Raw genomic sequence first — 14,006 nt, 5'->3', positions numbered from 1 at the left:
AATGGAACCCCTAGCACAACATATTAGAACCAACACTACAATATCCGGGATTCAAATTGGTAACGTCTGTCACAAAATTAGCCTTTTCGCAGACGATGTTATTCTAGCACTCACCAATCCCTCATCTTCCCTGGCTGCAGCACAAGATACTCTAAACTGGTTCAGTAAGGTATCCTATTATAAACTAAACACAACCAAATCTTCAATTCTAGATATTAATATTGATTCCACCACCAAGAATTTACTCCAGACACAGTATTCTTTTGACTGAGCAGACAAGGTAATCACATACCTGGGAATCCAACTCCCAAAAACTACAAGACATATCTACTCCTCTAATTTTCTCCCACTCCTTCAAAAAATTAAATCTGATACACAACATATTGTTAAACATGAGCTCTCCTGGTCGGGGAGATTGGCAGCCTTTAAAATGACATGTCTTCCCCAAATATTATACTTCTTCCGTACACTGCCAATCCCAGTCCCAGCCTCCTTCTTTAAGACCCTTCAATCAATCTTCAATAAATTTCTATGGAAAGGGAAAAAACCCAGATGTGCACACGCAAAATTAATCAAACACAGACTGGCGGGAGGCACAGGATCCATAGATTTTAGGGATTACTACCTCGCAGCAATACTTGCACAACTCCCAGAGTGGTTTCAATCTAACACCCAATCTCTATGGGCACAGATAGAAAATACATCGCTGATACGCCCAAACCTAAAAAACTGGCTAATGAGTACCCCTTTGGGCTCCTATGTATCCCCCTCCATCTCCCCGACTATGAAAGCTTCAGTCTATGCCTGGAAAAAATTGATCACCCCCTCAGAATATAATCCCCCTAAAACATTCCTCAACATACCCCTAGAGACTCTTCACCATTTAACACCTGACCTCGGACTTTCCAAATGGTCCCTCAGTGGAATTCATTCACTACAACAACTTTTACAAGGTAATCAAATTAAACCCTTCTCCCAACTACAAAGGGAATATGCTCTCCCCGCCTCTGAAAGTTTCACATACCTCCGCATCCAACACTGTTTAAATAAAATACCTCTCCCTCTCTACAACATCCCCCAAAAGACATGGGACTTCCTCACAACCCCCTCACCACGGCCCAAAGGCATATCCTACTTCTATAACCTCTTACAGGGTAAAAGATCCTTCACCAAGATAACCCACTACTATCAATGGGAAAAAGATCTCACAAAAACATTCTATGACAAACAATGGCAACTAGCTCTCAAGTCCACCTACAAAGCAACCCAATGTTCATCACTCTGGGAACTCACCCAGAAAATATCACTCCGTTGGTACTTAACCCCAGATAAACTAGCCACATTCAACACTAACACCCCCAACATTTGCTGGCGATGCAAATCATCTAGGGGAGACATGTTCCACATCTTTTGGTCATGCCCCTCCATCCAAAAATATTGGGTAGACACGTTCAATCTGCTTACCAACATTAACAAAACTCCTATCCCACCTTCGCCTGAGATGGCACTTCTAAACCTAAACATGGATGCTATACCTGGTCCTCTCAGACACACAACAACCCACATCCTATTAGCTTCCAGACTCAATATAACACGAAATTGGAAATCAGACATCCCCCCTTCCATAACACAAACAAAAGACCTGGTCTCACTCCACTTCAGTTACGAAACAATGATGGCTTCCAGCAATGGTCGCCCATCCAAAGTCAATAAACAATGGTTACCCTGGATAAACTGGACTAATGCTGCAGTCCATACCCAGAAACTCAATGACGACCTTAAACCTTCTTGACCGAGCAATGTGTACATCATATATGTGCCCTTATAGTTACACTCCGACCTCAGTAGAGGTTTCACACCTCAATGGGAAAGATGTGGACTGTACATACCTACTAATCTTGGGGGGGCGTTCTCCCCTTGTGGCACAAAGAGATCCCATTTGGGGTGCTGCGATGGGAGAAGGCGCCCTTGATATATATTTGTATAAACTCATAGCCACAGTACAGTGTATTTCTTTACCTAGACTCATCTGAATGCACGATGCCCAATGTCAAGCTGCTGACTATTACATGTAGTTCAAATAAGTTGTCTCTCTACTTTGTCTTTTACTTAAGAAACACGTCGTTGCACGACGTACAATGTCTTGAATTGTACTTTGTAATTTCTTGCACAAAATAATAAAATATTTTGAAAATAAAAAAAAAAAAGATTTAAAAATTTGCAGCATGACGAATGTGCCCTCTCCATTACGAACGCTAGTTTTACCAGACCGAGTGCTTCCCTCTCGTACTTTATTCAGAGCATGCATGGTATTTTGTGTGTAGGAATTGTCTACACACGCTCGGAGTTTACCAGAATGGATTTTGTTGTCGGAAAATTTGAGATCCAGCTCTCAAATTTTTGTTGTCGGAAATTCCGACAGCAAATGTTCATTTGAGGCTATACACAGTCAGAATTTCCGACAGCAAGCTCACATCGAACATCTGTTGTTGGAAATTCTGACCATGTGTACGCGGCATAAGAGTACAATATGGTTTATCACATGTTTCCATGATCTGATTTGTTAGTATAGAGTCATGTTTGTTTTTAGATACATTGTAGTGTGCTAAAATCCCATTGACAAAACATATGCTGCCTTAATGCATCGCACGTTAATGTGCAATGTAACATGCATTAACGAGCCAGAAGGGATCTTTAAAGTGTGAATGGATCTTCACTCACCAGCAGCTACCAAAAACTTTTAGCTTTGGGTGGACAGACACTTTAATTCTGAAAAACTGCTAAAACTTTTCTGTTAGTTACTATCAATTCAGGGACAAACAGTGCATGACATTCCTGCAGGTATAGAACTACCTTACTGAAGTTACCTGATGTTAAATGAACTCCTGGAACCAACACCAACTGCGCAATAACCACAATTTAATTTAAGTAAACCATTATTTTAGTTAAACACAAGGGTTAAACTGAATTTGCACAATTGCATACAAGCTTTAACATAATCCAGTTTTAACTTCTTTGTTACAATATACTGTATACAGTAGTTGATTATTTTGCTATCTTGGATTAGCATATACATTTATCGAGGAAAGTTTACATAGGTGAAGTTACACTTTGAATTTTATTTTGTTAATAATCTTCAAAATGAAGAGTGATTACAAATGCTCTTGTTTCACAATCACATTTTTCAGAATGACAGAAAATAAGGAGGGTTCCAGCTCTTGACAAGTTTGTCAATTTACTCTACATTGATGGAGATGACTTTTTCTTTTGCCTTATAGTTTGTGCCAAAAGATCAATGACCAAGGGTGTAATTTGGTTTCACTAGAATAAAAACATATTATGATCTGGAAACAGAAATACACACAGCAAAGCATATTTTCAAATAATGAGGAATAAAGAGCTACTGATGAGAAGAAAACATGTTTCTATGAATTGAAACAGAAGGAGGAATTTTAATTGATTGCAATAATGAGCTACAATAAAGCCCAAAAGAGCTGGTGTAGTGCACCATAATCGAGAAAAAGCTGGACTCTGCAATGAAGTGTATAAAACAAAGCACTCTACTTTTGCTACATTACATTATTATAAAAGGAGGGTTTTTATGAGGCAACTGAGTTTTATAGGGGGACTTTTATCAGCTCCAGCTGTTCAGATTTAGGAAAGGCAGTGAGCAATACACCACTAAGCTCTTGATTTCTCTTAGCATTCTGTTGCAGCACATACAAGCTTTCATTAAACCATTCGCTCAAGAAGATATTACATTGTGCAAGAGAAAAGCAGCAACAAGTAATTATTTGCTGAGGTATGGCTGGGTTCATGCATTTAGAAAGATCATTGATATTATGGATTAGAATCAATCATTTCATGTGGTTTTGCTAATGTTAATTGTTCATTTTGAATGAATGTTTATTGTTTTTATCATGTATAGTGGTGGCTATTGGACAATATTTTCTGATACACCAACAAAAGAATGTTGTTATCTGCTGTATCCATATAGGTTATCAGTCCGTGGTCCAGACCTTGGGTACACAAGATACTCTAAAATCTTTTATGAAATCAATATCAGTGAAAGTAATCAATGAAAGAAGTAGGCTTGTTATATGTTTTCCTGTGTAGTGCAGCAATATTTTAACAGACATGCTAATGTCTAGGTGACAAGAGATCACTAGTATTAAAAACGTATGACAGGACCAAGAACAATGCATTCATTATAAGGGCCTTATAGATATTATGAAGGGGTTGGATGTTAAGGGGATAAACTTAAGGGGATGTTTAAGCAGTTAAATTTCCTTTCCCTTAAATGTATACCTGCTTTAGGCTAGATTTTTTTTCTACATTAGGCACATTTTCTTGTTTCCTTTTTGAGGAAAAGGAAAGCATAACTGCTTTATATTTATTGTGCCTGTCGTCATTAAAAATAATTAGTTTTACCAGAAAAAGAAGGGAGTAAACATTTACCTTTCCACCTGCTTACACCGCCAAAACACCATTGGTGTAAGGACCTGGGTCTGAACCTGCAACCTCTGTGGTGTCTAGCTGTGGCTCTTATCACTGTGCACACCAGGTATGCTGGACAATTACTTGCCTGATTCCTTAGACAACCTTGCCTTGTGTCTTCTTTTTCTTAAACCCTTTGCTTTCTAATTTAAGCCATGTCTCTGCACTTCCTCTTTGCCAGATTATTGTCCTCTCTCTATCCAATATCTTGCTCCTTATCATACCTGCTGCTGTGCTTATCTTTGCTACCACACATTACCTATTCCTGGCTTGCTATCAACTACGCTTTCATCTTATCCTATCCAGATACTACATGTTATCAACCATTGGTTTGTTCATTGACTATGCTTTCATCTGATCCGATTCAGCTACTACTTGTTACTTTGGCTTATTTACTTACTACACATTTGCTTGATCCCTACCTGCTATATCTGCTACTGGATTCCGGCTATTTTACCTTCGGGTGGGGTGATCCTGAGGACTGTAACCTGGTACTAATATGCAGCAAAACCCATCTCCACCATCAGGAGCTCTGGTGAACACTGGTTAGTACTTAGACCTTGCATGTCAGATCAGCCCACATCATCCACTAGGGGGATCTGCTTGTACATTTCCAGCTGACTACCTGTAATCCTTTCTACTGCTACAGCCACTAGTCTCAGAGCCTGACCCCAGACTATGACAACTCGCTTTAAGAGAAAACAATTGTAAAAGTGACATTTCCCAGAATGTTGATCTGCTTTGGTTCAACACGGTGCTTAATGATTCCTGTCACCAACCTCTATGTCATTACCAGTTCCTGTAGTTGTGAAGGACAAAGGAGATCAACACTTTGAGACTTCAGAAGTTTTCTTTTGAGTGGTGTTCTGGGGGAGCTTAATTTTCAAGGAGAACTGTTTAGAATTTTAAATTTTGATGAAAGAGTTGCTTCAAGTAATAATCAGAGTTTGAATTTTCCTTTTTCATACATCACGGGACACAGAGCAGGCTATAAATCATGATTAACTGGGTAAATGAACACTGACAGAAACATACAATAAGTCCTCCTCTATATAACTCCTCCCATACAGGAAGTACTTCAGTTTTTTTGCCAGTGTTTGAAGGTGTTGGTCAGTGATGTGCCTGTTCCAACAGGGATCAGGAAATTGGTGTCATCTGGATCCAATACTACAGCTGCAAAACTAAGATGGATGGTGCCCGGGCTCCGCTACAATGAGATTGGAACAGACATGCAGGGATTACCTGTAATGTGACTATTTGGCACTGGACCCTGCATATATGAATTGAGTCCCTGAGGGTCTACATAGACATTGAAGATTTAATCTTGGTCTTCCCAGACAGATTCTGCGACCAGATTGGTAGGTCCCTGTAAACTAATTTTGGTATCTATTTTATTGCTGCTTTTAAATTTATGCGTGCCTTTTCCCATTTCCTCCACTGGGGGTTGTGATTGAGCTTCTGTTTTCACTGTTTTTCTGGCTAGGGCTGGCTATGTGTCCTCTAGCTGTATGTGTGTGTCATTTCTCTTTTCCCCTCTAGGAGGCATATGCTATAGGCAGCCTGTGTCCACTCTGTGTAGACTGCTATTGTGCTTTTTTGACCACTTTTTTGCCCTAACATGGTGATAGGTGCGACATGGGGCACGTGGAAGTGCTGGAGGAGGCACACAGGGACACAAGCCAGGCTCAGGGCAGCTTGTGGGTTACCGCCTGGGGAAGTGGCACTAGCAGCTAGGGTTGCCCTGATGATACCATGTTGCTTCTTGCATAAATAGCCTTTTAAGTTGAGTGGAGTTGTCTTTTCTATACACACTTCCTGTTACTCTTCTTTGCAGGCTGATGTCTCCTAAAAAGAGGAAGCATGGAGCTGTCGCCATCAGTTTACAGGGACATTAGACATGGTCCTGCTGATGCGGTTTCCTGGGAAGGCCAGGGGTATCAGGAGAATCTGATCTGTTATTCCTATCTGGTCTTGTGGCTAAAACAGGGATGTCTACATGTGTTACGAAGGAGGATTTGTCAGCTGCTTGGCGAGTTTAGAGAATGGGCTCACCAATATTTTCGCCTCTATGGGACAAAGTACTAAGAAGCAGGTTCCCTTTCTCCTGTCCCCACTACTTTTTTGGAAAAGGATTGTGTGGATGAGGGGGAGATGAGGGTGAATGTTGCTGAAGTGGACACAAAAGGGTACATTTTCCATCCCAGGAACCTCAGGTTCAATGGTTTGACGTCACTATCTGGGATGGTTCCCAGTGAATAAATTTACCACTTTCTGAATCAGAGTCCCTGAAGGCACCTTTGGGTTCATGGCAGCCTCTGTAAAGTTCCCAGTTTTTTCTCTTTCACACTCAATAAGAGAAAGTTATGTTTGTGGAAGGGGTTCACACTAATAAGGTATTTGTTTCACCTAAAAGGGTTTGCTCAGCTTTATCCTTCAGAGTAATGCCCCGTACACACGGTCGGATTTTCCGATGGAAAATGTCCGATCAGAGTGTGTTGTCGGAAATTCCGACCGTGTGTGGGCTCCATCGGACATTTTCCATCGGATTTTCCGACACACAAAGTTGGAGAGCAGGAGATAAAATTTTCCGACAATAAAATCCGTTGTCGGAAATTCCGATCATGTGTACACAAATCCGACGGACAAAGTGCCACGCATGCTCAGAATAAATAAAGAGATGAAAGCTATTGGCCACTGCCCCGTTTATAGTCCCGACGTACGTGTTTTACGTCACCGCGTTTAGAATGATCGGCTTTTCCGACAACTTTGTGTGACCGTGTGTATGCAAGACAAGTTTGAGCCAACATCCGTCGGAAAAAATCCTAGGATTTTGTTGTCGGAATGTCCGAACAAAGTCCGACTGTGTGTACGGGGCATAAGAATTTGTTAAGAGGTGGAGTATACCCTCAATTGAGGCAGCTGTTTTTCCCTTACAAGAGTGACATGCCCTGTGGATGATGTTGCCATCTTCAAGGATCCAGCAAATAACAGGTTGAAAACATTGCTGAAGGCCTCTTCATTTGAACTGCCACTGAGCCAGCACTAGCATCATTTTAGTGTCTGTCAGAGTCTTAAAGAGAAAGTAAACTTCCTTTGCTGACAATTACCTATAGGCAAGCCTATAATAAGGCTTACCTAGAGATAGTGTAAATATCTCCTAAACGTGTACTGTTCAGGAGATATTTACATTACATGCAACCAGTGACATCACTGACGCATGCACTCTGAAGAAATGCCGTTCCTTCTGAGCCCTGTGCCGTGAACGGTAGCTCCTGCACGCATGCACGGAAGTAACATCATCGAGGCTCCAGCCACTCACAGCGTTTGGAGCCCGCAAGCCCAGAAGTAACTCTGGGAAAGATGTCAGCCATCTCAGCGGTGTGCGAGCGCCATTAGAAGGCTTTGTTCTAAGGTAAGTATGTCAGAATGAGTTAGTATGCGACCTCTATTAAGAGGTGTCCCCACTCAGGTGGGATGGATGTTGCAGGCATTTGCAGATTTTCTTATGAATTCACAAAAAGGGCATCTCTCTTGTCACCTGCTTGCTCATGGAAGTAATGGTGTCACTTCCAGGACTGGAAAGGGTTCTTAGCTTTTATTCATACCTGTTTATGGTTCCAAGCCAAATGGAGACAGTCATCCAATTTTGGATTTAAAAAGCTTTAATACATTTCTCAAAATACAGAGGTGTCCAGTGGCTTTGCTCCAGCCAGGGCATTTTCCTGACATCAGTGGACATTAAGGATATCTACCTACATGTTCTGGACTCCCTCCTCATTAGCTGTTTTAGGCATTTTGAGGTTGGGAGGGTTATGAACTTTACAGAAGTCAGCATTGGTTTCAATACTTTACTACACCAGTAATTAGAGGTAGATGAGAGGTTGGAGTATCTGGGGTTCCTGAAGGACATAGTTCAGGCATAGGTACTTCTTCCTCTAGGGGGACCTGCGGATCAGATATCTTCTCTCAGAACTCTGAGGTGTCCCTTGGGGAAAGTCGCTACCTCCTTTTAGGTAGTTCCTTTTCCCAGTTTCACTCCAGGCCTCTGCAACAGAATGTCCTGTCTGAGTGGGACAGAAGGACTTGGTTGTTGGATTCTCTAATATTTCTATGTCCCGGCACGCTACGATCTCTAGAGTAGTGCATGACTCCAAGAGGTTGAAGACAAGAACATTTTTTCTCCTCTTTTTTTCCTGGAAGGTACTAACAATGGAAGCCTGCCAATGAGGGGGATACTGGGGTCACCCATCAGTGCAGAGGACCTGGTTTTCACGGGAGGAGAATTTACCCATCAGCAATCTGGAACTTCAGACAATCTGCTTGGTTCTCCTGCACTGGTCAGATCAGCTGAAAAGAATCCTGATAAAGGTCCAGTTGAAGGATACTGTGGCTATGGTGAGTAGCAGTCACCAGGTAGGTACCAGAAGCTGTACTTTTCAGGTAGAGGTAAATCTCATCCAGTCCTGGGTGGAGCTTCATGTCCCTGCTCTATCCACAGTTTACATTCCGGGGATAGGGAATTGGCTGGCAGACTACCTCTCAGGTGTTGGCAATTGTCCCTCCATCTGGAGGTTTTCAGAACACTATGCTGACAATGGGGTATGCTGCATGTGGATCTGATAGCATTCAGGTTCAATGCGATACTGGACAAGTTTGTCTCCAAGATCAGGGATCCTCTGGCATTGCAGTAGATGCCCTGGTAATGCTAGAGGACCAGTTCTCTCTGATTTATGCCTTTTCTCCTATATAAGCTCTTCCACACCTGTTAGGCAGAATTCAGTGGGAAGTTATATAGCTGATTCTAAGAACATAGCCTTTGACCAAGATACCATCGTTTTCAGACATAGTGGATGTGTCAGAGGATGTTCCCTGGCCTCTCCTAGTTTGGCAGGACCTTATAGCCCAAAGTCTAATTGTCCATCCTTCTTTACGGTTACTGGATTGAAAGGCTTAGCTATTGAAGCTTGAATTCTGAAGGGTAGGGTGGTGTCAGAGGCAGTCATTCCCACACTCTTGAGGGCGAAGAAGGCTAGGCAAATTTACCATAGGACAAGGAAATCTTATGTGGCATGGTGTGAAGCTAGGAATCTGCATCCTTGCAAGTATATTTGTGGGCCTGGATTTTGGCTTTCCTCTAATCTGAAGTAGATATGATGCTGGCCTTTAGGTACAATCAAGGGACAGTTTTCATCCTTGGCTATTTTCAAAGCCCGATTGCTTCTCTGTCTTTGTGAATCCACAAAAAAGGGTGTATCTCTTGTCACCTACTTTCTCATGGAAGTAATTAGCCCACTACTCCTGTTCAATTTGTCACACACAGTGTGCCTCCAATAAGGTCACCTTTGTTCCCATTGGAGTTGAGTTTTACAGAGACCAACTTTTGACCTGATTCAGGGCCTTTTATTAGTTCTTATTCATTTTAAGGTTGTGTTCTTGGTTACTAGTACTTTGTCAAGAAGGGTGTCAGGATGGGCATTTTGTTCTTGAAAAAATGTTTTTGTTTCATCTCAATCAGGACATTGTTTGCCTTTTTTTTCCCAGGCTTCCGTCACCAGAAGACAAAGCTCTTTACCCATTAAATGAAGTTTGGTCTGTCAAGATATACAGTATTTGAAAGAGCCCGCTGCAATCAGGCAGCTGCATTTATTGTTCATCTTTTTATGAGGGTCCTAGGAAGGGTCAGGCATTTACCAAATCGACCATTTACTGGTTGATTCATTAGACCAAGCCTATGGCTTGAAAGAGAAGGTTTCACCTTTTCAAGTGAAGGCACCCTCTAACAGAATTGTTTGCGCTCTTTCGCTATCTGACATTAGGTGTCAGTGGTTTAGGTTTGCAAGGCTGCAACCTGGGCTTCAGTACACATCTTTACAAGGTTTTTACCAGGTGGACACAAGTGCCACTGTGTTTTGCGTGCTGTGAAGTGATTTCTATGGGCCTGATGGTGGCTACTGTGTCCCCCTACCCTCATGTGCATTGTTTTGGGATATCTTTAGTAGTCATGATTTATAGCCTTTTCTGTGTCCCATAATGCGTGAAAAAGAAAATTGGATTTTTGTACTTACCTGTAAAATTCATTTCTTGGAGTACATTATGGGACACTGCGGTCCCTCCCCTCTTTTTGGAGGTTCATTGCTTTCGACAAAACTGAAGTACTTCCTGTATGGGAGGACTTATATAGGGGAGGTCTTCCTGCCTATTTCTTTCTGTCATTGCCCATGCACTTATTGGTGGTGCATAATCCAGGTAGTCATGATTTATAACCTGTTCTGTGTTCTGTGATGTACTCCAAGGAATTAATTTTACAGATAAGTACATCAACAAACAACAAACTATTTCCCCAACATGAGGCCATATGTTCATCAATTATTTACCTGGTAAACAATTTTTTTCAGCAATTAAAACATTAATATTTTACTATTATGTATATGTATGCACCTTGAATGTTAATGAGATGCTTACTGCCTCATTACAGGGAATAATAATGGAGAACTATCTAAATATATAAGTTCAGGCCATTCAAACTTTAATCTGTTTGATGTTCCCCAAAGCTCTTTTCTGTTATCCTTCATAGAACAAAGACAAAAAGATTATCTTTGATGTTAAAAGCCATCTACTGTCCTTGGGCATGTTTACAGTTCAAATAAGGAGTGCTTCTTGGAAAGTCAAGTAGCTTAATGGCACTTTTTCAGCAAAACTAGTGTTCTCACATTACAAAATTAGCAGTAATGGAACTACATATATGTTACTTCAGGATTAGTTCTGCCTTTATGCAAAAAAAAAAAAAAAAAAAAAAAGTTTTTCTGATTATAGCTTGTATTGTATATTTAAACAATATTCTCCCAGTTCTGCATCTTGGGAAAGTTGAGCTGAGTTCACTAAAATGTTGATCTACTACTAAAGTTTAGTTTATTATGTGAAGAATAATTTCTTCTTCAATGCCCTGCAGTATATTCAGCGGGGACAGAAAGTATTCAGACCCCCTTACATTTTTCACTCTTTGTTATATTGCAGCCATTTGCGAAAATCATTTAAGTTCATTTTTTTCCTCATTAATGTACACACAGCACCCCATATTAACAGAAAAACACAGAATTGTTGAAATTTTTGCAGATTTATTAAAAAAGAAAAAACTGAAATATCACATGGTCCTAAGTATTCAGACCCTTTGCTCAGTATTTAGTAGAAGCACCCTTTTAATCTAATACAGTCATGAGTCTTTTTGGGAAAGATGCAACAAGTTTTTCACACCTGGATTTGGGCATCCTTTGCCATCCTCCCTTGCAGATCCTCTCCAGTTCTGTCAGGTGGATGGTAAACGTTGGTGGTTGGTGGACAGCCATTTTTAGGTCTCTCCAGAGATGCTCAATTGGGTTTAAGTCAGGGCTCTGGCTGGGCCATTCAAGAACAGTCACGGAATTGTTGTGAAGCCACTCCTTCATTATTTTAGCTGTGTGCTTAGGGTCATTGTCTTGTTGGAAGGTAAACCTTTGGCCCAGTCTGAGGTCCTGAGCACTCAGGAGAAGGTTTTCATCCAGAATTTCCCTGTACTTGGCCGCATTCATCTTTACCTCGATTGCAACCAGTCGTCCTGTCCCTGAAACTGAAAAACACCCCCACAGCATGATACTGCCACCACCATGCTTCACTGTTGGGACTGTATTGGACAGGTGATGAGCAGTGCCTGGTTTTCTCCACACATACCGCATAGAATTAAGGCCAAAAAGTTCTATCTTGATCTCATCCGACCAGAGAATCTTATTTCTCACCATCTTGGAGTCCTTCAGGTGTTTTTTAGCAAACTCCATGCGGGCCCATGCGGGCTTACATTTGTCTTACATTGAGGAGAGGCTTCCATTGGGTCACTCTGCCATAAAGCCCCGACTGGTGGAGGGCTGCAGTGATGGTTGACTTTCTACAACTTTCTCCCATTTCCCGACTGCATCCCTGGAGCTCAGCCACAGTGATCTTTGGGTTCTTCTTTACCTCTCTCATCAAGGCTCTTCTCCCTCGATAGCTCAGTTTGGCCGGACGACCAGCTCTAGGAAGGGTTCTGGTCGTCCAAAATGTCTTCCATTTAAGGATTATGGAGGCCACTGTGCTCTTAGGAACCTTAAGGGCAGCATATTTTTTTTGTAACCTTGGCCAGATATGTGCCTTGCCACAATTCTTTCTCTGAGCTCTTCAGGCAGTTCCTTTGACCTCATGATTCTCATTTGCTCTGACATGCACTGTGAGCTGTAAGGTCTTATATAGACAGGTGTGTGGCTTTCCTAATCAAGTCCAATCAGTATAATCAAACACAGATGGACTCAAATGAAGGTGTAGAACCATCTCAAGGATGATCAGAAGAAATGGACAGCACCTGAGTTAAATATATTAGTGTCACAGCAAAGGGTCTGAATACTTAGGACCATGTGATATTTCAGTTTTTCTTTTTCAATAAATCTGCAAAAATGTCAACAATATTGTGTTTTTCTGTCAATATGGGGTGCTGTGTGTACATTAATGTGGAAAAAAAATTAACTGAAATGATTTTAGCAAATGGCTGCAATATAACAAAGAGTGAAAAATTTAAGGGGGTCTGAATACTTTCCGTCCACACTGTAAGTATTATATATTTTAAATGAAACTCCAAACTCCAAAACAAACTGAACTGCAGATTTTTACCTTTCTTCTGGGTATACTAATGTAGGTCTGACAACACTCTATACACACTAAAACTGTATACAAGTAATAGAACAATGTTAAATACAACTGTGCTAGTGGATCTCCAAACCTAAAAGAAAGAGCTGCTTGCACACTATGAGACAACAATCATAGCTCTGACATAGAAAAACTGCAGCTCGAGTCCAATAGAAATATGTGTGCACCAAACACAATATTCCAACATTTGTGTAAACGGTATCAATAATGGTCAAACATAATTCAACAAAAATGAAAAGAAACAGGTCACCATAACAAATTGTGCATCAAAATAGCAAAAAGTGCAGAAGTTTATAAATTCAAAGTGCAAGATTATATAAATTTAAATATAATATAATCCCAAAGAATAATCCCCATGTGCATTCCACTCTTTCACTGCCAAAGAACCTTCACTTTGGCTACACCAAAAAGGTAAGCCTTTTGGATTATTTTCTTATTAACATATTTCTATTGGATAAGCGCCATAATTTTTTTAATACTATGTAAATATAATATATGTGTGCGCACTGCACTAATGAAAAACACCTGTTTGTGCTGCCACTTAATATTCAATAAACATGCAAATGAGGTGAAACAAATGTCAATGTAAAAAAAAGAGAGAGACAAATAATTCCACAGTAGTACACTAAATTATTCTACAAAACTCCTAAATATTAACACTGTGAAATGATCAACATAAAACACCCATACATAATGAAAAGTGTTCATATGGCAGATCCAAAAAATATATATGCTCCAACATATGCAAATCAATATGGTAATACAGTCCAACTTAAAGTGATGAAAAAATAGTGAAACAATAT

Source organism: Aquarana catesbeiana, linkage group LG04 (assembly GCF_042186555.1).
Source record: "Aquarana catesbeiana isolate 2022-GZ linkage group LG04, ASM4218655v1, whole genome shotgun sequence".
Lineage (NCBI taxonomy): Eukaryota > Metazoa > Chordata > Amphibia > Anura > Ranidae > Aquarana > Aquarana catesbeiana.
Note: the sequence above shows the minus strand (reverse complement) of the source record.